Below are 27532 nucleotides of genomic sequence, written 5' to 3' on the forward strand. Positions count from 1 at the left end.
AGACAGAGCATCACAGAGGGAGGGGCAGAGAAAGAGAGGGAGACACAGAATCCAAAGCAGGCTCTAGGCTCTGAGCTGTCAGCACAGAGCCTGACACGGGGCTGGAACTCATGAACTGTGAAATCATGACCTGAGCTGAAGTCAGACGCTGAACCAACTGAGCCACCCAGGCATCCCTAAACTTCTAATTCTATACACAAGCCCTATGAGAAACTTAAAATCCTGGTACCTAAATTTTAAAACTACTATTTGAAACAGTACTTTCCTGGGGCACCTGAGTGGCTCAGTCGGCTAAGCATTTGACCTTGGCTCAGGTCATAATCTCGCAGTCTGTGAGTCCGAGCCCCGTGTTGGGCTCTGTATTCACAGCTCAGAGCCTGGAGCTGCTTCAGATTCTGTCACCTTGTCTCTCTGCCCCTCCCCCACTCACACTCTGTCTCTCTCTCTCTCTCTGTCTCTCCAAAATAAATAAACATTAAAAAAAATTTTTTAAAAGAAAGAAACAGTACTTTCCTTTCAGAGAAGAGGCTTTGCTTAAAACCCTATACTTACCTTACTTTTCTATAGTTCATGTAAGGTTGGAAACCCCATCTAGGCCAGATATTTGCACTAGTGAAGGCTCTATGGGTCTCAAGCATCAGAAAAAAATAATCCAACCCATTTTAAGCAGACAAGGAATTTACTGGCTCATGTTACTGAAAAGTCCAGATACTACTAGCTTCAGTCATGGCTTGATCCAGGAGCTCAAAATGTTATTTCAATTCCATTTCTCTCTATCTCTTAACTTTGCTTCTTTTGGTCTGGCTCTGTTTTCAACAGAGTGTCTTCTCAAGGTTGTAAGAAGGTCACAGCAGCTCTACTTCACATCCTCCTGAAGTCAAGTCCAGCATGGAAGAGGCTTCCTTTCCCTGTGTAGTCTCAGAACTGATCTCATTATATGTCATTGATACGGATGGATCACACAGTCATTCTTGAACCAATGGCTATGCCCTGAGGAATGTGGTGCTCATCTGATCAGGTCTGAGTCAGTGGTACCTGCCCTCTGCTGAAGCTGATAGTGGGCTCAACACATGCAGACCAACTGTGATCAAGGAAGCTCTCCAAAAAGATACTGGGCACTGTCGCCAAAAGGATCCTGGACAGACAAAAATGGCAAATGTCCTTCCAAATAAATGATGATTTCAAGGTTATTTTGACTAATGTAAGAAACACTAGTAGGTTGCAAAACTGAAACCCAGACCAGAATTTTTAATATTTTTATGAACTTCACCATAGATAACTTCCCCAAATAAGATATCATGGTCTGTTTTAACAAATTCAAAGCAAGATCATTATCCCCTCACATTTGAGGAGGGAGGGTTGTCTTTCTTATCTTCATATTCATTTTAAGCAACGAATCAAGCAATATGAAAAAGCTAAAAATAAAAAAATAGATCATGAATGTAAAATGTCATTAAATAATAATGATGCATTTTATGGTAGCTGACTGCATGCAATACTTTCAACTTTGGAATAAGGTTACTTTTTTCACCTAAGTGCTGTTAGAAGTTTTTCAGGCCTGAATATACAGGGATCTAAGATGCATATTGATGCATATTCTGCATAAACAGAGTACATGAAAACATGAAGAACATACCTACCATAAACCTAAACACTTAAAAATCACATTGTACATAAGAAAATGAAGACATTATCCAGTATATATATAGAACATCTAGAAAAAGATAAACAACCAACAGAAAATTGGGCAAAAACCCTGAATAGGCACATTTCACAAAAGATGCTCTCTAAATAACCAATACACATATGGGGCGCCTGGCTGACTCAGTTGGTGGAGCATGTGACCCTTGGTCTTGGGGTTGTGGGTTCAAGCCCCGTGATGGGAGTAGAGATCACTTTCAAAAAGAAATAACCGACACACATATAAAAAGGTGCTCAACTTTGTCATCAAGGAAAAGCAAATTGAAAGCATAAAGTGATAGCATTACTCACCCACTAGAAAATAACAAATGTTGGAAAGTATATACAGCAACCAGGATTCTCCTCCACTACTGTTGAGAGTGTAAATTAGCACAACCATTTGGAAAACTATCTGGCAGAACCTATTAACATGGAAATGTGCTTATTCTATGACAGCAATTTCACTCCTAAACATATGCCCAAAAGATATGATCAAGGATGTTCATGAGAAGCACAATTTGTAGTGGTCAAAAAGCAAAGACTACCAAAAGGCCCATCAACACTGGAATGGATCAATAAATTGTGTTATGGTTGCACATCTTGACACTGTGTAGCAGAATGAACAAACAGCATGGATGAGTCTCACAAACATAAAATTAAATCTAAGAAACCAGCCACAAAAAACATGCAGTAGCATTCGATTTCTATAAAAGCTAAGAACAAACTAAACTAATCTGTGCAGTTAGCAGACAAGACGCCAGGTAACCTTGGAAGGACAGTGACCTGAAGACTCGGGGGGTTTGTAATACTCCACTTCCTGATCTGCTGCCAGCTACGCAAGTATGTTAAGTTAGTGAAACTTCAGCTGGCTGACACTTATGTGCATTTCTCTGAATATATATTACACATTAAAGGTTAAAAATAGAAAAGGAAGAAATCAGTTAAGTCTCCCGCCTGTCATTTCCAGCCTATCTGTTCCTTCCATTACCAATTCCCCTGCTGTTTTGTAAAGTTGCCTTTGTGTGAAAATACTTGCTCCATTTTAACAAGTGGTGGGTGGTTGATGTGATTTCTCTATAAATAGTTTGTAGAGAAACTATTTATAACCACTGTAGTGGCTTGGAAAGCACAGTATAAATGTTAGTTTTAATCATCTGGGGATGTACACAATATTTTGTTCCATAAGGATCATAGTATTAAGTCATAGTATTTTTGCTCAGCTTTAGTTTATCTCTGGAACACAGCACCCAGAAGCGCTCACGATTCCAGCTGCAGATGACAACCACACTTCATTCCTACGCAGATCACAGCTCTTAGAGACATGAAATTGAGGCAAGAATCAGAGAGAGCCTTCGTTGTTGATCCTGTTGAGTCTTGTTGGAAATAATGAAGAAAATCTGAGAAGATGTGCTTTCTTCTTCGTTCTATTGCTACTTCCCGTCAGTAGCCCCGTGCCCAAAACACACAGAATAATGAATGGTCGGGTTTTAAACAGAATCTGTTGGGGCGCCTGGGTGGCTCAGTCGGTTGGGCGTCCGACTTCGGCTCAGGTCATGATCTCACGGTTTGTGAGTTCAAGCCCCGCGTCAGGCTCTGTGCTGACAGCTCAGAGCCTGGAGCCTGTTTCGGATTCTGTCTCCCCCTCTCTGTGCCCCTCCCCTGCTCCTGCTCTGTCTCTGTCTCTCTCAAATAAATAAACATTAAAAATTAAAAAAAAATTAAAAAAAAAATAAACAGAATCTGTTTCTCCAGCTTTCTCCCTGTGAGCCCACAAGTCATTGATCCAACCAGAGCTCTTCTCCCTGTTGCAACTTCCTCTGTAAATAAAAGCAGAACAGTTCTGTGTAAATACAGGGGGAGGCTGGATTATTAACACTCACAATAAACAAGAGATCCTTATAAGCAGCATTCTGTTATTCAGAATAATGGAGCTCGTGGCCTATCTCACGCCATAAGAAAATCCAAAAAGAATACCAAAAAAAAAAAAAAAAATGTTCATCACAAAATAATGAGTTAATGGGGAGACATTTGTAAACAGACAAAATAGCAAAGGGGATGCATCAAGAAGTAAATCATTTTATTGTGAGGTCTCATAACAAATAGGCAGTGAAGAAGACTCACATCAGTATCCCTTGATGTCATGTGTTAGGAAAATCAAGAAAACAGGTTTTGTTTCTTTTTTCCTTAAGCTCCATGCCCAAGGTGGGGCTTCAGTTTATGACCCTGAGATCAAGAGTCACATGTTCTACCCGCTAGGCCAGCCAGGCACCCCCAAGACAACAGTTTTTCTAACCCATAATGTTGAAAATACTAATTACTATCTTTTGGAAGTTGCTATCCTTTATTTTTGTTGGTATAATATGGGGACTCCAACCTTCTAAAAAATTATTAGGGCATTATTTTTTTGAGATTTCTCAGCACTACAGACTAACTTCTAAAGCTGAATGAAACATGAAATTTTACCTAACCCGATGGTCCTCAAGTCGTGCCATTGAGGAGCCCTGGGGCATCCTACTCAATATGTCAAAGGTGCCCAGGAATTGGTTGGATAAAGACCCAGAGAGAAATACTCAGGACTCTCCCCAAACCTGGGCCAACCTTATTTATTTATTTTTTATTGTTTATTTATTTTTGAGACCGAGAGACACAGCGTAAACAGAGGAGGGGCAGAGAGAGAGAGAGAGGGAGACAGAGAATCCCAAGCAGACTCTGAGCTGTCAGCACAGAGCCTGATGTGGGGCTCAAACTCACAAACCATGAGATAGTGACCTGAGCTGAAGTCAGATGCTTAACCGACTGAGCCACCCAGATGTCCCTGGGCCAACTTTAGCAAGCAGACCAGCTCACTTTCTGTTTCCATAATGGGCTTCCACATGAGTTTTATGTGAAGAAATCATTCAACTATTTAAAAACAAGAAATAATAAAAATTTTTTCAAAAATTTTGTTTATTTACCTATTTTGAGAGAGAGAGAGCATGAGCAGGGGAGGGGCAGAGAGAGAGAGGAAGAGACAGACAGAATCCCAAGCAGACTTCTTGCTATCAGCATGGAGCCTGATGCGGGGCTTGAACCCACAAAACGCAAGATCACAACCTGAGCGGAAAAAGAAGAGTCGGCACTTAACCAGCTAAGCCACTCAGGCGCCCTAAGAAATAATAAAACATGTTGAAGTGGACAACTCATCTTCAAACTGAAGAGTTTATAAAAAGAAAAGTGAGAGGGCCACCTGGGTGGCTCAGTTGGTTAAGCGTCCCACTTTGGCTCAGGTCATGATCTTGCAGTTCTGAGTTCAAGCCCTGCGTCGGGCTCTGTACTGACAGCTTGGAGCCTGGAGCCTGCTTCAGATTCTGTGTCTCCCTTTCTCTGTGCCCCTCCCCCGCTCATTCCCTCTCTCTCCCTCTCTTTTTCTCTCCCTCTCTTAAAAATAAATAAACATTAAGAAAAAGAAAAGAAAAGTGAGACCCAAGCAGATTAAATGACTTGCCCAAGATCTCAGATGCAATCAGGGGCAGGACTAGACCTGGACCTTTTGTTTTCTGATTCTGGTTTGAATGGACTTTCCAAACCACGATGTGCCCAGCAAAGAGTTTCCACAGTTTCCAAAAAGAGGGGTTGGAAATCCCGAGTGGAAACTAGCATATGCTTATTTATCTAGCTTTTATAGATTCTTCTATTTTCAGTGTCAAAGTCCTTGATACAGAGGCCATCTGCATTTTTTAAATAATGCACAGCATGTCACACGAAATAATATGGGCAGCAGAACCAAGGCTAAAAGTCCACTGTCTGTTTACTCCCAAGTGCTATTTGCAAATGGAAGAAGAAATTAGCTGCTAAAAATGTTACATTGGTTATGATCTGGAATCCTTCGACAGAGTAAAGCTGCCATGGGAACTGACTAGCTGATTTTTAAAGCTTGAAACAGGCCTTTTTCATATACATATACATATACATATACATATACATATACATATTTATATATAGCAGAGTGTTTTTTCTTTAATGTTAGGATGTTTGTTCAAAAATGCTATATAATTAGATAACAGCTTTCTCTGTCATTCCAGCTGTATTTTCTAAAGAGAATATACTGCAATTTTTTTTTATCCAATTTGGTAGGTAAAGGGTTAATTAAAGAGAGGGCCTTCTATTTTTAGCTGTTACTATAGCCAAACTCTCATTCAGTCTAAAAACAGCCATGCCTTCTGCACCATTTTTAACCCTGCAAAGCTGAGACTCATGCCTATCCAAATTAAGGATAAGCTTAAATAGCCCATCCTCAGCCAAAACCATGGCAACCAGTACTCAGTACGCGTCCTACATCTTGCCCGGTAGTCCTTAACATTCTTTTATCACAAGACAGGAAATCTGTTTTGTTTGGTTGTCATTTAAGGACAGCTTTACACTATAGAATGGCTAACCATTTGCTTTTATTTAGGGAAGAAATGGTTTATGATGGTGTGAGCTTTACAATTAGCTAAAGACAGGAATAATCTTTATTATTTATTTACATATTTATATATTCACTGCCTCATTTCAAAAAGAGACCTGTAGTAACTCCCAAAACATCCAAAAGGGGATATGGAGAACATGAGAAAATAATGGGAGTATGGGCTTTCTATAGTTATGACCATGAACACAACTGGTTTGGCAGTCAGATTAAACGATAAAAAGAGGGGCACCTGGGTGGCTCAGTCGATTAAGTGTCCAACTCTTGATATCAGCTCAGGTTGTGATCTCACAGTTCATGAGGTCAAGCCCCACATCGGGCTCTGCACTGACAGCTCAGAGCCTGCTTGGGATTCCCTCTCTCCCCCTCTCTCTCTGCCCCTCCCCTGCTTGCTCTCTCTCTCTCTCCCTCTCAAAATAAATAAATAAACTTTAAAATAAACACACAAACAAATACAAAATAATAGATTCTGCACAGTGACACCACCCAAGTACCATTATCAAAATGGGAAATACAGGGGGCGCCTGGGAGTCTCAGTCAGTTAAGTGTCTAACTCTTGATTTCAGCTCAGGTCATGATCTCACCGTTCCTGTGTTCAAGCCCTGCATCAGGCTCTGCACTGACAGCGTGGATCCTCCTTGGGATTCTCTCTCTCTCCCTCTCTTTGTCCCTCCCCCACTTGTGCACTCACTTGCTCTCTCAAAAATAAATAAGTAAACATTTTTTTAAATGGGAAATATGGTCTTTATTTCCCTGAAAGACCTGAGAGGTCTTTATTTTTCTACCTTATTTCTAAATGAAAATAGCTTTGTGATTTTCTTCTGATAATAACATCAGTACATGCTCAGGTAGACAACCCATGCATTTTAGAACGCTATAAAGAAGAGAGTAAAAATTAGCCTAAATGATGCAGAAGCAACTGTCGTGACCATGGTGACCATCTTCCCGTCTCTTTGTGCACTTTCATAAATGTACATAAAATGAAGTGCTACCCTGCATGATGCTCTGGGACCTGCTTTTCCTATTCACTTCGTTGCGAAAATCTTTCCATACAAATTAATATAGAATTGTGATACACTCTATCAAATAGGTGTATCATCATTTTTTTAACTAAGCCCCTATTTAGGAATATTAAGAGTGTTTCTAGCATCTCACTATTACGAACAACACTACAGTGAAGATTCTTTTACGAACATATCTTTGTTTAATTGGTCAATTACTTCCACAGGATAAATTCCTAGATGTGAGATTGCTACACCAAACAGCATATATATTTAAGTTTGTGGGTCCTATCATCCAGAAAAGTTGAGCACCCTGGAAAAGTTGAGCCAATCTATATACATGCTTGTTAAAGATGTGCATAAAGTTTCTCTACACCCTCACCAATATTTGGTATCTCGTTCTTTTTAATCTTTTTCTATCTAGTAGAAAAGATGTCATTATGTTTTGATGGGAGCAGCTCTTCTCCCATTAATTCATAAATCTAAGAAAAGGAGAATTATAATTAAATTGAATAAGATAGCTGAGCTACATGATTTTGAAAGGCTCTTCCAGTTTTAACATTCTATAATTCCAGTAGTGCAATTGCTAGATCGTAGAGCAGTTCTATTTTTAACTTTTTGGAAAACCTCCATACTGTTCCCCACAGTGGCGACACTAGTTTGCATTCTCACCAACAGTGCATGAGGGTTCCCCTTTCTCCACATCCTCACCAACACCTGATGTTTCCTGTGTTGTTAATTTTAGCCATTCTGACAAGTGTGAAGTGATGTCTCACTGTTGTTTTGACTTGTATTTCCCAGATGATGAGTGATGTTGAGCATCTTTTCATGTGTCTGTTGGCCATCTGGATGTCTTCTTTGGAATTCAAAGGGATACGTGCACGCTGATGTTTATAGCAGCATTATCAACAATAGCCAAATTATGGAAAGAGCCCAAATGTCCATCAACAAAAGAATGGATAAAGAAGACATGGTACATATCCACAATGGAATATTACTCAGCCATAAAAAAGAATGAGATATTGCCATTTGCAATGAAGTGGATAGAGCTAGAGAGTATTATGCTAAGTGAAACAAGTTCAGTCAGTGAAAGACAAATACTATATGATTTCACTCACATGCAGAATTGAAGAAACAAAACAAACAATCATGGGGAAAAAAAGAGACAGAGAAATCAAGAAACAGACTCTTAACTATAGAGAACAAACTGATGGTTACCAGAGGGGAGGAGGGTGTGGGGATGGGTTAAATAGATGGTGGGGATTAAGGAGGACACTTGTCGTGATAAGCACTAGGTGTTATTTGGAAGTATTGAATCACTAAATTGTACACCTGAAATTAAGATTACACTGTATGTTAACTAACTGGAATTTAAATAAAAACTAAAAAAAAAAAAACTCTATAATTCTACAAAATGTCCCTAATTAATTTCTCTACCAAGCATCTATTATAAGCAAGATCCAAAGGGAAGAGAGGTTAACTGGGAGTCTCTAATGTGCATGAAAACAACCCTTTTAGATCACTGTTTATACTCATTTTATTTTTCTAAATTTTTTAATGTTTATTTATTTTTGAGAGACAGAAAGACAGTGCTAGCAGAGGAGAGGCAGAGAGGGAGGGAGACACAGAATCTGAAGCAGGCTCCAGGCTCTGAACTGTCAGCACAGAGCCCGATGCAGGGCTCGAACCCACAAACCACGAGACCATGACCCGAGCCGAAGTCAGACACTTAACCGACTGAGCCACCCAGGCACTCGTGTTTATGCTCATTTTATACAGGAAAAATATGGGGCTCAGAAGGGGTTAAATAAGAGCAGAATCAGAGCAGGTCAAACTGACAAGGTTTTTTTTCCCTATAGCATGCTGTCATTCAGCAGGATTCCTGTCCTTCAGGAACGTACAGTTACCCTAAGGCAGGGATGTGAGTTGCAGAGAGACCACACTCACATAAAAATCATTCAAGTCACATCTGATTTCTAAGGTCAGGCCCTTGTCTTCCTCCACCCACCCCTACCACCACAACTTTGTATCATTCCCTTGGCACTTAATATGGTATTTCCCATAGAGTAAATGCTCAAAGAATACTGTCCATGCTCCTCCCTATCTGCCTGACTACTTGACTGGGAGGGGTACAACCTTCTCATTGTGGACAAGACGGTCCTACTCCTTGTACCGTTTTATAGTGGCCTGGAAGCTAGAAAGCAATTAGCCTCAGACTGGTCATACACCTACCTGGTAGGCCCTCCCTCTACCCAGCCTGACCAGGCTTGGAGCCAAGAGCCCAGAGAAACAGAGTGGGCTCGAGGGATAGAAAGACACTCAGTTCCAGGGCACAAGTGAGACGAATTGTTCCCTTTCATAGTTCTGCTTTTGAACCTTTCTATACAATCTTAAATATTATCGTATCTTACAGCTTCGACATTTCATCTCTAGCTATTTGACATTTTAGAGTGTCTTTACACTTCATCAAGATTATTATCAGAAACAATCAACAAAACTAAAAGGCAACCTACTGAATCAGGGAAGATATCTGCAAATGACATATCTGATAAAGGGTTAGTGTCCAAAATAGATAAAGAACTTAGAAAATCCGACACCCCCCCCAAAATCCCAAATAATCCAATTTAAAAATGGCAGAAGACATGAACAGACATTTCTCCAAAGAAGACATACAGATAGCCAACAGACACACTAAAAGATGCTCAACATCGCTCATTATCAGGGAAATACAAATCAAAACTGCAATGAGATATCACCTCATACCTGTCAGAATAGCCAAAATCAAAAACACGAAACAACAGGTGTTAGCAAGAGTGTGGAGAAAAAGGAACCCTCATGCACTGTTGGTGGGAATGCAAACTGGTGCAGTCACCATGGAAAACTGTTTGGAGGTTCCTCAAAAAGTTAAAAATAGAACTACCTTATGATCCAGCAATCATATTACTGGATATTTACACAAAGAATACAAGAACACTAATTCGAAGGGATACATGTACCCCTGTTGCTTATAACAGCATTATTTACAACAGCCAAGATATGGAAGCAACCCAAGTGTCCATCGATCGGCGAATGGCTAAAGAAGATGTGGTGCATATATACAATGGAAAATTATGCAGGCATAAAAAAGAATGAAATCTTGCCATTTGCAATGACATGGGTGGAGCCAGAGAGTATAATGCTAAGCAAAAGAAGTCAGTCAGAGAAAGACAAATACCATATGCTTTCACTCATAAGGGAAATTTAAGAAACAAAACAAACGAGTGAAGGGGGGAAAAATAGGAGAGAGAGATTAGAGAGAGGGAGAGAGAGATACACTCACAAACTAGAACCAGAATCTTAATTCTAGAGAACAAATTGATGGTGACCAGAGGGGAGGAGGATGAGAGGATGAATGAAAAAAGTGATAGGGGATCAAGGAGTTCATTTGTTATGATGAACACAGGGCGATATATGGAAGTGTTGAATCACTATATTTTATACCTGAAACTAATATTACACTGTATGTTAACTAACTGGAATTAAACTAAGAACTTAAAATAATACATACTTACACAAATATTACAATTAAAAATATTTTAAAGAATATATCATCATTAGCATTATTGCTATCAATCACTAAACACGGATACTTCAAGTTTTTTATGGTTCAATGTTGTTGGGTTTTTTTTATGTTTTTTTTATTTATTTTGAGAGACAGATAGAGAGGGAGAGAGCAGGGGAGGGGCAGAGAGAGAGGGGGGGAGAGAGAGAGAATCCCAAGCAGGCTCAACGCTGTCAGCACAGAGCCCATATTGGGCTCAATTCCATGAACATGAGATCATGATCTTAGCCAGAATCAGGAATCAGATGCTTAACCAACTGAGCCACCCAGGTGCCCCGGTTCAATGTTGGTTTAAAATGGTGCTTCTCAACTACTACTATTCTAGCTTAGTAGAACTCAATTAGTTATTGAGTTCTGAGAGCTAGCATATGGTGTGGGCAAAAGCTCAGGACTCAAAAGTCACTAAATTCTGATTGGTTGTGGTCAAAGGGCCAGCACTGGGGTCGACAGGTACAAATGTTGGTGTTCATGTGCATTCACAATGGTCTAGGATCTAGACTCCATGTAACCACTCTTGCAAAGAAATCATATAATGTGCATTATATATTTCACATAGGTCTTCAATTTGCTTTGTGTCAATATATGACAAGCTGTAATTCAACACTTTCTGTAGATGAAATATTCTCAAAAATAACAGCTGGAAAGATGTGTACATTTACATTGTAAAATTTATACAAACCTCATCTGATACATGAAGCTAGACTACATGCTCGTAATGACTAAGTATTTCAGGTGCTTTGGGCAAGTTAAGAAAATATTTTTTTTATATTCAAACAATACATCTTTATTATCTTATGTCACCACTGAAACTTTACATCTAATTTTATTACTTCATTATTAGATTACTAAAGTAGTGTTCTAATTACCCTTCTTGCCTCTGTATTTTTAAAATATCTCCAATGCCACTACTAACAAAACAACAGCAGTAATAATAAAAACTGTTCACAATTACTGAGTGTTCATAAAGTGCCAGACACTTTTCTAAGTGTTTTATAAAGATCATCTAAGTTGTTCTGTACAATGGCCTTATATGGTAATATTCATATATCACTTTATAGGTGAAGGTATTGAGAAAGAGAGATAAAGTAAGTTATCCATATCATCTACTTAATGGGTGGATAAAGATCCAGTTCCCTGAAAAAGGAATTGTCTCCCTAAGATACAGCAAGAAAATGTTTATTTTGATCAATGCCTATAGTTTTTCCAGGCTCTTAGATATGACAAGCCCTCCATTGGGGCCTAGCTCACTGTAAGACTAGCCTCTCTGTAGGAGAGACAATGGCCATGGGCGAGAACACTTGGGCCTACAATGGCAGCCCATTCTCAGGAAGAAGAGTGGGCCTATTGTATTTGCTGCAGTAGAATCAGGCTCTTCTTTCTGATGTGCCATCTTTTTTTGTTTTCAAACAAATGTGTTCTTGCTCAACAACAAAGGGCCTGACAAGATGCCACAGACCTCACACTATCGAGCTACATAAAAGCAGGAGATGATGAATGTTAAGTGCATTCTGGCTTGGTTTGATTTAAAGAGAGCACTTCCAAGAAACACTTGGAATCAGTACTTGAAGTATTAGAGATGTGCCCTGACAGCTGGGGTTTAGAGGAACAAGGGCAGCTTTGTTCTCTTTTATGTCCACTTGTTCCCGTGCATTTGTTGTCAGGAACTGCTCGTGCACAAGGCACAGGAGAAGAGGACACAACAGAGAGCAAAGAAGTAGGAGATTTTCTCCAACCAATGCTGAGGTGGAGGGATTGGCTGGAGTCTGCTTTTAGTAGTTGCTGCTGGGATTCTGAGTGCTGAGTCCAGCCCGTCCATACAAATGACTTCATGTTCAGGCATCGACAGGCATGTGTACAACCAAACCCATAGCCTCTTCTTCTCATGCACAAGGCTAGACTCTACTTCTCAGCCTCCCTTGAGAGTAGAGCTAGTGGAATGTAAGCAGAGGTGATGTGGGCCACCTCTGCACCTGGTGCATTAAAATTTCCATGGTAATTCTCCTCTTTCTCCCCTCATCTGCCAGCTGGATATCCATGCCCAAGTACCCATGCAGCCATGTTTAAAGAATGATGGAGCCTCCATAGCCAGATCCTTGAATGATTATGTGAAGCTAAGCTTAGCAATACCAATACTCTCATGGACTGGAATTTATGAAAAGAAAATATAAACATCTATAGTATCAGGCTGCTGAAATGTGGGCAGGAGATGGGGGAGGTTTGTTATAGCAGTTAGCATACTGTGACTTATATAGAGTATGCAAGAGCCCAGGGAAAGAATGGATGAGGCTCACTCTGTGTTAGCTCTGACTGCCTTTCTGATCACCTTTCCTTTAGCCTCCCCACCTGCTTGCTGGGGAAAGATGAAGGAAAACACATTGGGTCATTACACACAAGCATGTTGGTGTGACTTTGGAAAAGTCTCTATGAAGATAGTGAAGAACTTACATTCTTTTTGGTTTTTTGTTTTTTTTTTTTTTTTTGGAGAGAGCAAAAGTATGTGCCACGGTGGGGAAGGGGCAGAGGGAGAAGGAGAGAGAGAATCTTAAGCAGGCTCTATGCCCAGCACAGAGCCTGACACGGGGCTTGTTCTCTTAACCCTGAGATCATAACCTGAGCTGAAATCAAGAGCTGGATGCTTCACCAATTAAGCCACCCAGGTGCCCTGATAACTCACACTTTTGAGAAGAGAAATGCTATCCTAACCAACAAATGTTTATTGGACACATTCCCTAAAGAAATCATCTTGTTAGGTGCTGGGAATACAAAGATTCACCTCTACCTTGGAATTAAAACAAAGCAAAAAAGATAGTCCTATAAGCTTGAAAATTGGGGAAACATGATTTAAAAGATAGTTGGGTAATGAAAAAAGACATGCTTTACAGTTAGACAGACCAGAGTCGAAACACTAGATATGACACTCATTAAAATTATGGAAAGTCACTTAATCACTTTGTGCCTCAGTATTTTCATCTTTGAACTGGGATAAAACCTACTAACCTGAGTAAAGTGGTTTTTTTTTTTTCATTTTTTTATTTGGAAATAATCTTCAACTTAGAGAAGAGTTGCAAGAATTCCCATCTACCCTTTCCCCAACTTCCCCTCAACGTCAACGATTTGCATGGCTATCATTTAATTATCAAAACTAAGAAATTAACATCGGTACAGAATAGCTAAATGGCAGACTGTATTAGAATTTCTCTGTTTTTTTTCACTAATGTCCTTTCTCTGTTCCAGGATCCAATCCCAGGAGCCACATGTAGATCCTTCCATTTAGTTATCATGTCTCCTTAGTTACCTTGAGTCCAACACATTTACCTTGTTTTCCTTGCAGTTTATGACCTCACCACTTTGGAAGAGTAGTTGTAATATATCTTTCTAGAATGTCTCTCTCAATTTTAGTTTGTCTATGTTTTCTCCTGATTGGACCAAAGTTATAGATTCAAGGAAAAATATAGCATGAATTGCATTATTTCAGGAGGTACATGGTATTTACATGACTTACTACTGGTGATCACTTGGTGAAGGGGTATCCAAAAGATTTCCCCAGAGTAAAATTACTATTTTCCCCATTCAAATAGAAGTGAGTCATCCTTACGTATTCTTTGGTAAGGTGTATAGTCAGAACTTTTGCCCATCTAGAAAAATCAAGTTGTTTGTTTTCTTATTACTTAGTTTTAGGAGTTCTTTATATATTCCATAGCTAAGAACATTATCAGATATGTGATTTGAAAATATTTTTTCCAAGTCTATGGCTTATCTTTTCATTGTCCTAAAAGTGTCTTTTACAGACCAAGTATTTTTAATTTTAACAAATTGGAATTCATCAAAATTTTTTCTTTTATGGGCCAGGCTCTTGGTGTCATGCTTTGTCAAATCAGGCAAGTTTTCTCCTAGAAGTTTTCTAGCTTTGAGTTTTACACTTAAGTCTAGAATTCATTTTGAATTAATTTTTGTAAAAGGTATGAGATAAATGTCTAGTTCAGTTTTTTTTACAGATGGACATTCAGTTGTTCCAGCACCATTTGTTGAAGGGGCAATTCTTTCTACATTGAATTGCCTTTGCAACTTTACAAAAAAAGGCAGTGATTGTGTTTGGATGAGTCTATTTCTGGACTCTCTCCTGTTGCATTTATCTGTGTTCTAAACTTTCACCAACACCATTTTGTCTTGACTACTGTGGCCTTATAGTAAGTCATGAAATAAGGTAACATGAGACCTCCCAACTTTGTTTTCATTTTACAAAACCTTTTTAACTATTCCAGCTCATTCCCTTCTCCGTATAAATTTCAGGATCAGCTTGTTGAGATCAGAAAAGAAGCATAGGAGTGCCTGGGTAGCTCACTTGGTTAGGCATCCAACTCTTGATTTTGGCTTGGGTCATGGAGATCGAGCCCCGAGTGGGGCTCTGTACTGACAGCACAGAGCCTGCTTGGGATTCTCTCTCTCTCCCTCTCTCTCTGCCCCTCTCCTGGGCTCTCTCTCTCTCCCTCTTTTTCTCTGTCTCTCAAAATAAATAAATAAACAGAAAGAAAGAAAGAAAGAAAGAAAGAAAGAAAGAAAGAAAGCAAGCAAGCAAGCAAAAAATTGGGTCTTTTAAATTTTTTTAGTGTTTATTTATTTGAGAGAGAGAGAGAGAGAGAACAAGTGGCAGAGTGGCAGAGAGAGAGAGGGAGACACAGAATCCGAAGCAGGCTCCAGGCTCTGAGCTGTCAGCACAGAGCCTGATGCGGGGCTCGAACCCACGAGCAGCAAGATGGTGACCTGAGCCGAAATTGGATGCTTAACCATCTGAGTCACCCAGGTACCCCTGGATGCATCTCTTTTTAATGAGAGTCTACCTGCAAATGTATTATCCCACTTTACTTGTAGTATAAGCTTCTAACAGTATATCGCCAGTGCTTTTCAACCCTGCTGCACCTGAGAAGCACCAGAGGCGATGTGGAAAACAATACCAATGCCCAAGTTTAACCGAAAATAAATTTCATCAGAATCTGGGGTGAGGTTGGAGGTTGGGGGAGTGCAAAGAATATTTTTCAAAGCTTCCTAGGAGATTCTTAATAAGCCACCAGATTGGGTCACTAATCCCTAAAGATCATGGGTTATCACTTAGTGCTTACGTGTGATGTACAGCCTGGGAATGAAAAGGCTTATGTCTGTCATTGAAAAGGCAAAGTACCTGAGCAGTGGTTATATCTGGTAGCAGTACCAGTGACTAAGCACCTATTGTCCTCATACATCTATGTCACCTGCCCACCCCCTGAAGGCTTTTGTGATTTCTAGTTTAGACTGTAACCATTGGAAGACATTGAACTATGGGATACGGAATGTGTAAAAACATGTTTAATGGAAATGGGTAAAAGAAATCAATTTCTTACAGGTTTGATATAACATGTCTCAGTCCAATCCATCAGGGAAGCACCAAGCAGAGTAATTTACTTCCTCACCCTGAAACTCTTCAATTTTTATAGATGGTAATGTCAACAATCCGAGAGTCTGAATGTGATTTAAGACCATGAATAATTTTCTAAGAACAAAATATCGGTGAAATCACTGACACTAGATCTGCCATTTCCATAAGCAGCTTGATAGCAGAAGTCCTACAATAACCCCAAAGTTTAGAGGTTTAGCCTTTGTTAGAACACTAGGAAAAGCTTATCTTTAAAATACCCAGTTTTTCATAGAAAAAGTACTAGAAACAACATTTATTGCATTTTGGCTCTCTTATTTTAAATGTTAGGAAGCTGAGGGCTGCCTGGGTGGCTCAGTCAGTTAAGCATTCAACTTCGACTCAGGTCATGATCTCATAGTCCATGAGTTCAGCCCCACGTGGGCTCTGGGCTGACAGCTCTGAGCCTGGAGCCTGGCTTCGGATTCTGCGTCTCCCTCTCTCTCTCTGCCTCTCCCCTGCTCGTGCTCTGTCTCTCTTTCTCAAAAATAAATATACATACATACATACATACATACATACATACATACATAAAATGTTAGGAAATCTAGGCTCAGAGATGTGCTTTGTTCAAGGCCACACAACTAGCCAAGACCACACAGCCCAAAGGTTCTGATCTCATAAAGTCTTCATTCTACAATGCTTCCATGCTCTTGTAAAATGTATGCAACATTAGGGATGTGCCCATAAAGGAGGGAGCGTGCCCTTCTTTTTCCCTTTCCTCGTTTCATCACTAGAATGTAGATGTAATGGCAGGACCTGGAACAGCCATCTCAGACTATGACGTGGTCCTGGGAATGAGGCAATGCTCAGTATGGTGACAGGCGAGATGGAGCACGAGTGTCTGACACTGTGGGGATTCGTACCAATCCTGGAATAGACCCTGTAGACACTAATCCTGGAGTCAGATATTCACAAAAGAGAATACTAAACTTTTGTGTTTTCTATTATTCACTGTTATACATAATCCTAACCAATCATAGTTAGGATTTTTATAGTCTCCAAACTAAGCTATGTAAATGGATCCTCCTAAAAGTAACTTTACTGCCACTTGGAAAAGTCAATGGAGCATAGCATTCTATTTGTACACATTAACAAGAATTTTGTTACACGGAAATCCTTCTTGCGAGGGAAGATGAGAAACGTTTTGATTCCATATGGCCCAACCAAAACCTGGGAGTGCAATTATTATTTAAGGGAAAATAGATATTGGGACCAAGTAGTAGCCTCCAGTATAACTTGTGAGAGAATCTTTTGTTTGTTATATATAAATGAAAAACAACATTCTCAATTGTCTGGAAAGCAAGATTTTTTTTTTTTATGACCATGCTAGGAGTTAATGGTGATGTTCCTTATTTATTTTTATTTATTTGCTTTTTTAGAGAGAGAGCACGTGCACATGCTTGTGAACTGGGGAGGAGCAGGGGAGAGAGAGAATATGAATCAGGCTCCATGCCCGGCACAGAGCCCAATGCAGGGCTCGATCTCACAAATGAGAGATTGTCAACTAAGCCTAAATCGAGAGGCAGACACTTAACCAACTGAGCCACCCAGATGCCCTGGTGATGTTCCTTTTTGGAACAGGATGGTGTTAAGTGTTCAGGGGGATGGATTTTTTTCCCCTGGGCTCCCTGAATTGTAACCAAGATAAAAAATCAGAACAAAAAGAGATGGGTACTTGCATTGTTATTTCTGAGAAATGCTTGTCTTGGAGACAGTCATTGAGAGACAACATTTCATTCCGCTGTATTAGTTTCCCAGGTCTGCTGTAACAAATTCTGGGTAGTCTAAAACAACAAAAGTTTATTCTCTGACAGCTCTGGAGGCCGGAGTCTGAAATCAGTATCACTGGGCCAAAATCAAGATGGCAGCAGGGTCTCACTCCCTCTGGAGGTTCTAGGGGACAATCCATTCCTTGCTTCTTCTGGCTTCTGGTGGTGCTGACGATCTCTTGCCTTGTGGACCACATGCTCCGATCTCTGCCTCTATCTTCACATTGTCTTCTCTTCCATCTGTGGGATCTTCCTCCACTTCCCTCTTACAAGGACACTTGTGATTGTATTTAGGACCCACTCACATCATCCACGATCACCATCTCATCTCAAGATCCTTCATTTAGCCACCTCTGCAGATACCCCTTTTCCTTATAAAATAACATTTATAGAATCCAGGGATTAGGACCTGATCTCTTTGGATGGCCATTATTCAGTGAACTACATCCACCCAAAAGAAAATGTGAAGATGATTGGAAAAAAAAAAGAAAGAAGTCATCACCATTTGGTGGAATCATCACCTCTTCTTATAAGAAGCCATTTCCTGCCTCTCTTCTCTGTCATCAGGAAGAAAGTTGCATCCTTTCTTGGAAACCAAGGGAGGAAGATGCCAAGAGGATCATTCACTGGTGGATTCACAGGTGCCTACAGAAAGGGGAATTCTGATTCCACTCCCTGGTTACATACATGTCTATGTTAGCCTGTACATCTGCTCACTTGCCCCTGTGATCCAGGCAGAAGGGAATGAATTAAGGAGACAGCGCAGGGTGGAAAATGTGAAATGTGAGTGGCACCTTGTCTACCTAATCTCTTTTTTTTTTACTCTGAGGAAGCACGGATACCATTATACTAAGCAGGTGATTTCCAAATTCCAGTCTTTTACATGTCACCTACGTGTCTTTTGCCACATTGTTACACCAGTAAACACTATTGTTTCCTTTGTAGTTTTCCTTTGAGTTTACTCACTTTTTACATTAAACATTTTTAAAAGAAAAACTATACCTCAGTTATAATTGGAAGAATAGTAGTAAATGCCATAAGCAAGCACCACAAAGACAAAGAAGGATGCCTCAAATACTATGGCCTGAAACTGAACTTCAGCCTTTGTTAAAAATGGAAGATTAGCTAAGATGACAGGTGTTAAAGCCATAGTAGGATCACACTGAGACTTTCTCCTTGATGTAATTAGGAGTGAAAGAATGGCAAAGGGGATAACTTTCTCATGGGGTAATCCAAAGTTATTCAATGCTGTGACTGAGAAATAAAGTATGAAACGCCAGAACCTCAAAGGAGAGGAAGGCTATTCCAGAATATAAAGATACCGCCAGTTCATACCTGCCTCCACCATCTTGCTAGCAGCTTTTATAACTACTTAGGAATTTACATTGGAAGAGGAGGTGTTAAAAGATGTCCTAGAATTGCAGAGCATGAAATGCTACAAATGTGTCCATTAGGATTCTTCCCTTGCATGTGAGAGTGAAGAATTTATTGGCTCCTAGAACTGGGAGGTCAGGTTCAAATGCTTCCACCAGAGCTGTATTGGGGGAGCTCAAATAATGTCTTCAGGATGTTTCCTTCTGTCCTCCTCCCTCTTCTCTCTCTCCCCCCTCCTCCTCTCTCTCTCTGTTTCCCCTTATCTGTTGTACCTGTGCTTTCCACAGAGAGTAAGAGAGCGGTCAGCAGCATAGGCCTCTATCTCCCAGCTCAGCAAACCCAGCAGAAAGAGTCAGTGCTAATAGCTGTAGAAGCTAGGTCCCAGAGAGGATGCTGATAGGACCGGATGCTGACTAGGTTTCTGTGCCCATCTTTGAATCAATCCCCATAGCCAGCTGGCTGGACACATTCTGGCCAGGCCAGAGTCACACTCCCCTTTCCTGTGATAAAGGAGGGGCAGGAGAAGAGGGGACTGAGAAGGAGGAAAAATGGAGACTATCACCCAAAGGACAAGGGATGTATTTCCTGAAGGAAGAAAAGAGAAAGGATGCTGGGCAGACAAAAATAACAGGTGTTCACAACAAACGCCTTCTCTGTGCCAGTCGTATGCAATTTGAAAAGAACCCAAAAGCGTACTTAATGGCATTGATGTTTAAAAATACAAGGAGTAAATGTATGTTGAATGGCTACTGTCACCAGGAAAGTAGACCCTGTCAATGCCACTTCCTTGCTCGCCAATCCCAACTGCAACAGTGAGTGCCTGCACCTTATTGCCTAGAGCTTTCTCTGAACACGGAAGCCCACTTTACCTGCCTTCAGGAATTACCCCCCACCCCGCCTCCAGCAGCCCTTAAACATGGTCTGACAGCAGGGTGGTGGATAAATAGCCCAGCTCCCCACCCTTGGGTAGGATAACTCTGTGGTGTTCTGTTTCCCAGAGTTCTCTGGAGGGACTGAGCTCCAGTTATGCACTAGATAGAACCCTTTACAGCTTCCTTCCCTTCTCTGTCTCACTTATGTCCCCCTTATTGGTGTTTACTGGGATGACCTCCTAAATAAATGACTTGTACTTGAATCCTTGTCCCAGGGTCAGCTTCTGGGAAACCCAAACTATGGCAGCCAGGCAGGCACTTTGGTAAGCTATTTATTCATATTACCTCTGATCATACTCACAACAATCACATAAAGTAGACACTATTATTATGCTCTGCTATCTTACACATGAAGAAATAGAGTCTTTGGTCAAGGTCACACAGCTAGGAAACAGCAAAGCCAGGATTCACAAGCAAGTGGATTCCAACACTTATTCTATGTTACCTGCCACTTTACAATATCTCTATAAATGCCCAGCTTCCAGGATCACTGTAAATGAACTAGAGAGAATATGGTTGTGTGTTGTAGAATCCGAAAGGAAAATGTGAGCTGAAGAGTCGTGGGTCTTGCGCATAGTAGGTGCTCATTAATGAGTTGGAATAACTCATTAATAAATTAAGGACTGAAATAACAGGTGACAGTTTTTAGTTTACAGGAAGTTATTAGTGCTGTTCTTTTCTTCACCCTTGAAAAAGAGAAGCTGCCCCTTCTCAGAAATAATTCTCTAATATAGTTTCCTGGGGCACTAGGGGGCTGAGCCAGTTAAGCATCCAACTCTTGATTTCAACTCGGGTCATGATCTCATGGTTTGCGAGATCGAGCCCCGTGTGGGACTCTGTGCTGACAGCACAGGAGCCTGCTTGGGATTCTCTCTCTCTGTCCCTCCCCTGCTTGCGTGCTCTCTCTCTCAAAATAAATAAATAGACATAAAATAAAATAAAATAAAATAAAATAAAATAAAATAAAATAAAATAAAATAAAATAAAATAAAAGTAAAGTAAAATAAAATAAAACAAAACAAAACAAAAAATAAATAAAATGTTCCTAAACTCAATGTCAATGACAGTCTTTCTGGATTACGGCAAAGTAATCATCTTCGGGGTAGGAGAAAAACTGGGCTCAACTGAGCTCTATTTCATTTTGGAAGAATAATATATGTTAGCCTTTTAGAAAAAGATATGACTTTAAAATATACATACACTTATCTTAGACAGCTTAGATACAGGTTTGCCTAAGAGAAAGGACTGAAGCAAAGTCTCATTTACCCTTCCCATTTTATACATCCATGATTGCACATGAAAAAGATTTTTCCATTATTTTAGGTAACACGTGCATAGAAGTGCAAACGGGCATAATGAAACGCCACTGAAATAATTGTCTAGCTGCCTATTTCTTGATTTAGTGGAATGAGCATTAAATCAAGAGTCAGAAAGCTGAGTTGTATAGGCTAATTATTTATCTTCTCTGTGCTCCAGTAGTTTTTTCTACAAGATGGATATTTTGGTTTAGGAATCACTGGCATCCTTCTAGCCCCCAAATTTTCTGAGGTCCAAGAAGAAATATTTGTTCCCTGTGAGGCTCATTTAAAAAGGAAATTAAGAAGGCTCAGAGAATCACTCAGTCTCTTATTTGTCTGTTTATCATATATAAACATCCACTCCACATATTATAAATGACACAGAGGAAGTCTTTCTGTGCCTGGAGCACAACCAAAATTTCTAGACTGTGTCCTCACTGTGGGAAATGACTCCTGAATGGCTGCCCTCAGACCTCTGGTGACATCCAAGATCATTAAAAAGAGAACCAAGGGGCCCCTGGGTGGCTCTGTTGGTTAAGCGTCCAAATCTTGATCTTGGCTCAGGTCATGATCTCACAGTTTTGTAAGTTTGAGCCCCCGCATCAGGCTCCCCTCTGACAGTGCTGGCCTGTTTGGGATTCTCTCTCTCCCTCTCTCTCTGCCCCTCCCCCACTCATGCTGTCTCTGCCTCTCTCAAAATAAATAAATAACTTTAAAAAAGAGAGAGAGAGATGGAGAGAGGGAGAACCAAGAGGGGCACCTGGGTGGTTCAGTCAGTTAAGTGCCAGAGTTTGGCTCAGGTCATGATCTCGTGGTTCGTGGGTTCGAGCCCCACATTGGGCTCTGCACTGACAGTACGGAGCCTGCTTGGGATTCTCTTTCTCTCTCTCTCTCTCTGCCCTTTCTCCACTTGCATTCTCTCTTTCTCTCTTTCACTCTCTCTCCCTCTCTCAAAAAGAAAAAAAAAAAAAAAAAAAAAAGATGGCTGAGAAGTTCATCTGGCACCAGTCAAACCAGTATGTCAAAATTAAGCACAACTGGCAGAGACCCAGAGGCATTGACGATAGGGTGGGCAGAAGATTCAAGGGCCAGATCTCGATGCCCAACACCGGTTACAGGAGCAACAGGAAAACAAAGCACATGCTGCCCAGTGGCTTCCGGAAGTTCCTAGTCCACAAGGTCAAGGAGCTTGAAGTGCCGTGTGTGCAACAAATCTTACTGGGCAGAGATTGCTCCCAACGTCTCCTCCAAGAACCGCAAAGCCGCTGCGGAAAGAGCAGTGCCGCTGGCCGTCAGAGGCACCCATCCTGAAGCCAGGCTGTGCAGTGAAGAAAATGAATAGACAGTTCATGTGCATATCATATTTGTGTTAATAGAGCCATAAAACTAAAAAGAAAAGAAAGCATTGTCTGTATTTGACCACTTTTGATTTATAAAAGGGCAATTTTGGGTCATTCAGCCTAATAATTTAAAGTGTTTGGGGAGTATATTGCAGGCAGATACCCTAAAAGACAAAGTATGACAGGAGAGGAGGTTGAATCCCTAAGGAAAACTAGATAGGGCACAAATAAAGTATGGTTTTCATCGGTGGCTTAACAAAACCTAGTTGTTGTTTTAACTGATTCGTGTGTGGTAGTTTGTGAATCACAGACGCACTTCTAAGAGCTTCACTGCAACTTTCCAAAATCCATTAATTGTTAAAACTCCGAACCCTGCTTTTTAAGTGAAACAAATATGACCAGGATAGACTGACAACTTGGTTATGTCCTTTGCTTTGCTTTGTTTTTAACGGTGAAGCCACTGGTAAACAGGGAATACGTTAGGCGGAGATTATCAAGCCTTTCGGCCAAGCATTGCCCCAATGTATTGTGGCAACTGATTGGCAGTGGAGAAGAGATAAAATGCTCTTCTTAAGCTATGGCAACAGGTTACCTAGTAACCACAGAATGATTAAATTCCATTCACAGAGACTTGTTCTCTTAATTGGAGGAAAAGATATAAAGAACACAGCTGGAGAGAAACGAGAGCAATGGAAGACTGTGACAGGTATTAAGGGGCCTAATATCTGCAATTCTAGCAGCCTTCACTTAAGAACCACACTATATGATTGACTCTTTTGTTAGTAATAACAAGCAGCTAAGCTGCCTGTAGAGCCATAATTTCGTGTTCTTCTCCACTATAGGAAAAATGAAGATAAAGTATACAATGGAGCACATTAAATGCAGCACAAACTCCAGAGGGTGCTATAGTTCTTAGAGTGACCACTTACCGTGTGCAAGATTACGCCTGTGCTGAGATATCAAAGTTCAATTCCTTACTAGAACTCAGAATGGTCATTTGGGGTCAGTATATCCTGCTATCACTCTCTTCTGTCTGTTGGGCACATATTGCTTTATAGAGAATTATGGTCATGCCATTCTCTCCTGCTTTAAACAATAAAATTAAGAAAACTCAAACTCTAGATTGACAATGATGAGGATTTTTTTAAATCCATTAATTTTTTTCCTGTGCTCAAAAAAGAATTCACCATGTATGTCACTAGCTATAGTTGGAAAAGTTCTACCTAAGGGTCACTTTTAAAAATGTTTTTCAGTTACATCTTATACTCCTTGAGTAAGATTTGTAGGTTAATATTGCCTCAGTTTGGCTGCTCTGCTCACAGGTATGCAGCATAAAACTTTTTGGGGGCACCTGGGTAGCTCAGTTGGTTAAGCATCCAAATCCTGATTTCAGCTCAGGTCATGATCTCATGGTTTGTGAGATCGAGCCCCATGTGGGGCTCTGTGCTGACAGTGTGGAGCCTGCTTGGGATTCTCTCTCTCTCTCTCTCTCTCTCTCTCTCTCTGCCCCCTACCCTGCTCGTATGTGCGCATGCACACTGTCTCTCTCTCTCTCTCAAATAAATAAACATTAAAGAAAAAAAAAACTTTCTAAAAAAGAAAAACTTTCTTAAAGCCCCCTCTAGTGACAAACAACAAATTAATCCATTACTGTGTAACATGCTAACCCCTCCAAGGTCCAAGTTCTGTTTTCTCTTTCAGTATTAGATGAATCAGGAGCTGCAGTATTTTGATTGGAGAATGACTAAGAGCTAGTCAATGGCTCACATTCTTAAGTGCTCTTCAGTCACCAAAACCTAAGGGATTTTGTTTTGAAACTGGTCAACACAAAATGCACACACATCATGTAACTGTATTTCTTTTACTCCGCCCTGTTATATATTTCTTTAAAAAATTTTTCCTGTTTGTTTTGTCCTTCAGGGACTTGCAGGATTAAAATACGTTCATGATAACACAATGAATGGAAAAAAGATTATCTTGGCCTTTTACGTCTTGTTGCTTTTATTGGATAATTTTCACCATGATGTTAAGCAGGTCCAAACAGACAAACATGAGTTCTAGGAATCCTCTGAATTATGAAACTAAGGGTTATCTATAAATATATAGACTGAATGTAGAAATGATTATTTTTAAAATATAAAATAAAATGCAGTAAATAAACTATTATATGTATTAGACTATATATTACGGTATGTGTGATACATAGTTTATTTTATTTATATCTCCAGTTCCAAAGGGCTTAGAGCTCCTCCAATAAAACAGAAGTTTAATTGAGTCATTAAAACAAGAGTAGAATAAAAAAGCCACCTGCCTAATAAAGGGAATTAGAGGTAAATAGAAAAATAGGCTATGAATAATTATTGCAACTGAGCATACATTTTATTTATGCTTTCTGTCAGCTAAGACAAAAAGGGAAACCCAATAGTAAAAGTAAGCATGCCAATTCATTAGGGCCAAAAAATATTTTCCTTCTAAAATGTAACATATAAGTTTCTAGATATCAATAAAAAGTATACCATTGGAATAATTTCTTAATATGAAATTCATACTTAAATATTCAATAAAAGGTCTTTAGGAATGGCCCCTCTCCAAGTCCATTGCACCTGGTGGTGATTCTTCCCAGTGGAGGGGTATTTCTGGGAACTAACTCTACCATAAGCCCATACTAGCTGTATGCATCCTGCCTATGATCATGGATTGCCTCCTGGGAATAGCAACCAGAAAGGACCCTGTCTTTCTTGTTTATACACACAGAGTGAAAGCCAAGGACATATTAAATTGAACTTAGGATAACATGTTTGCTGCTAAAACTGGAGAGAGAAAGTAAATTTTTGAAAGAATTGGAACAAAATACTTAAATAATGAGGATGGCTTCAGTTGAAGTTGGGTACCAAGCAATGCTGTCTCTAGAACCCTCTCCTGATCTTGGAGATATTTAAAAGCAATATCCACTTTTCATATCCTAAAATGTACTTTCATAAGAGGAGCTGGCATCACCTTCGTGTGAATCAAGTCACTGTGTTATCTTCCCAGGGGTGTTTGCCCTTTAAGCTTTAGCTCTAATTCAGTTTAACAAATGCTTACCAGAGACCTATTATATGCAAGGTATTTTCCAGATGCCAGTAGTGGAATAAAAGGCTTCATGTTCTTAGGGATTTCAAACATCAGTGAGTAGGTAGGCAAGAGAGTTTTTGTTCTCTGGGTAACACGTGACTCTCTACCCATGTATCCTTCTAAATGACCTTTGTTGTTGGGGCCACAGAGCCATCACACATCCTTCCACATTCCTCAGATTTTTAATCTAATGTTGTCCTTTCCCTAGTCTTAGCGAACCAGGAGTTCAGATGTTACTGTAACTGAATTTCTGGCTTATTCCCCTTTCCTTGTCATAGGATTCCTGACTTACTCCCTTACATCTGAATTTTTCTGATACCCCAGCTTTTCTGAGATAGGGTCTTACAAAGAGAGAAAACTATTATTTGTTGAAAGCCTCGTTTTATTTTCCAGGCAGTGGACATATTAATCCTTGCAACTACAACATTAATAGCATCTTTTACATTTTAGAAAAGAAGGACCTGTGCCTCAGAGAGGTTTCCAAAGATCAAGTTGGCAAGTGGCAGAAAAGTTCCACATATCTGCCTCCAAAGCCAGTACTTTTTCCATTACAGCAATGGTTCTCAAAGGGGTTGCAATTTTGCCACCTACCCCTGGGAAATTTGGCAATATCTGGAGACAGGCTTGTCACAGCCAGAGGTGGAGTGGGTGGGTTACTACTGTCATCTAGTGGGTAGAGACCATGGATGCTGCTAACACCCTACTAGGTACAGGGCACCTCCCACAACAAAGAATTATACACCCAGCCCAAAACGTCAGTGGTGCCACTAAGGAGAAGCACCAGGTTACAGAATGTTCCCTGCCCTATGATGATTTTATTTGCAAGGATCCAAAGCTAGGTAACTGCTTCAACATTAAACAAATTGTAGAAAGCCACAGATCAATCAAGGCCTTGTTCATACTGCAACTCTCTTCCAGCCTAAAGAAAAACATATTGGAGCCTTAAGATGAAAAAGGCTGGGGGTGGGGAGGAAAGAGGGGTAGTGCTCAGTAAGCAGAAAGGAAATGCAAACTGATTCTTGAGGTTAAAAATCAAGAGGTAAATATATAGGTATCTTTCACCCCCAGGATTTTCACTAATCCCAATGTTCGCTCACTGCTCTGAAATGTAACTATTGGGAACTGGCTAAATGTTACCCTGACCTCAACCAACATTTGCTTTTGATTTTTTTCCGGGACCCAGGGGACGTGGATACCAGATGAGGCCACCTTGTCTCCCGCTCTTCCCGCAGGGACAAGACCTGCCAGGTGCTGGTGACTTACCTCCCGACAGGAGGCGGCTCTGTGGACGACTGGCAGGATCCCAGGGCCACAGACCGGTGTTTGGGACACTTTCCCCGCCCAGTAAAGGCCGCCTCCCCTCGTTCCCCACTCCACAATCTTCAACTGCTCTCCCCCTCCCTCCGCGTACCCCCGGGAGCTCGGCTGCGGGAGAGCACGTCCCTGCGCGGTGACGTCACAATCCCGGCGCCGCGGCCCCGGCCCTTAGCAACGGGCCTAGCGACGGTCTCCAGCGCCTGCCGCCCCGCG

At 40.5% G+C, this 27532-nt stretch overlaps 2 long non-coding RNA genes across 3 annotated transcripts; one reads left to right on the forward strand and one right to left on the reverse strand.

Annotated features, from left to right (window-relative positions):
* Window positions 1–465: 465 nt before the first annotated feature.
* Window positions 466–27514, reverse strand: LOC107180866. Of its 2 annotated transcripts, none has more exons than XR_006219037.1 (3): window positions 27266–27512; window positions 22768–22866; window positions 466–1135 (listed from the first exon to the last, which is right to left on the reverse strand). It is a non-coding gene; the product is annotated as an uncharacterized LOC107180866 (long non-coding RNA). The 2 variants fall into 2 exon arrangements; XR_006219038.1 differs by lacking the exon at window positions 466–1135 and adding an exon at window positions 3364–3497 and having other exon boundaries at window positions 27266–27514.
* Window positions 23513–27272, forward strand: LOC122239682. The gene is made up of 3 exons (XR_006219039.1): window positions 23513–23594; window positions 23731–23890; window positions 27186–27272. It is a non-coding gene; the product is annotated as an uncharacterized LOC122239682 (long non-coding RNA).
* Window positions 27515–27532: the final 18 nt, after the last annotated feature.

The sequence above is a fragment of the Panthera tigris genome, chromosome B3 (assembly GCF_018350195.1).
Source record: "Panthera tigris isolate Pti1 chromosome B3, P.tigris_Pti1_mat1.1, whole genome shotgun sequence".
NCBI classification, from domain to species: Eukaryota; Metazoa; Chordata; class Mammalia; order Carnivora; family Felidae; genus Panthera; species Panthera tigris.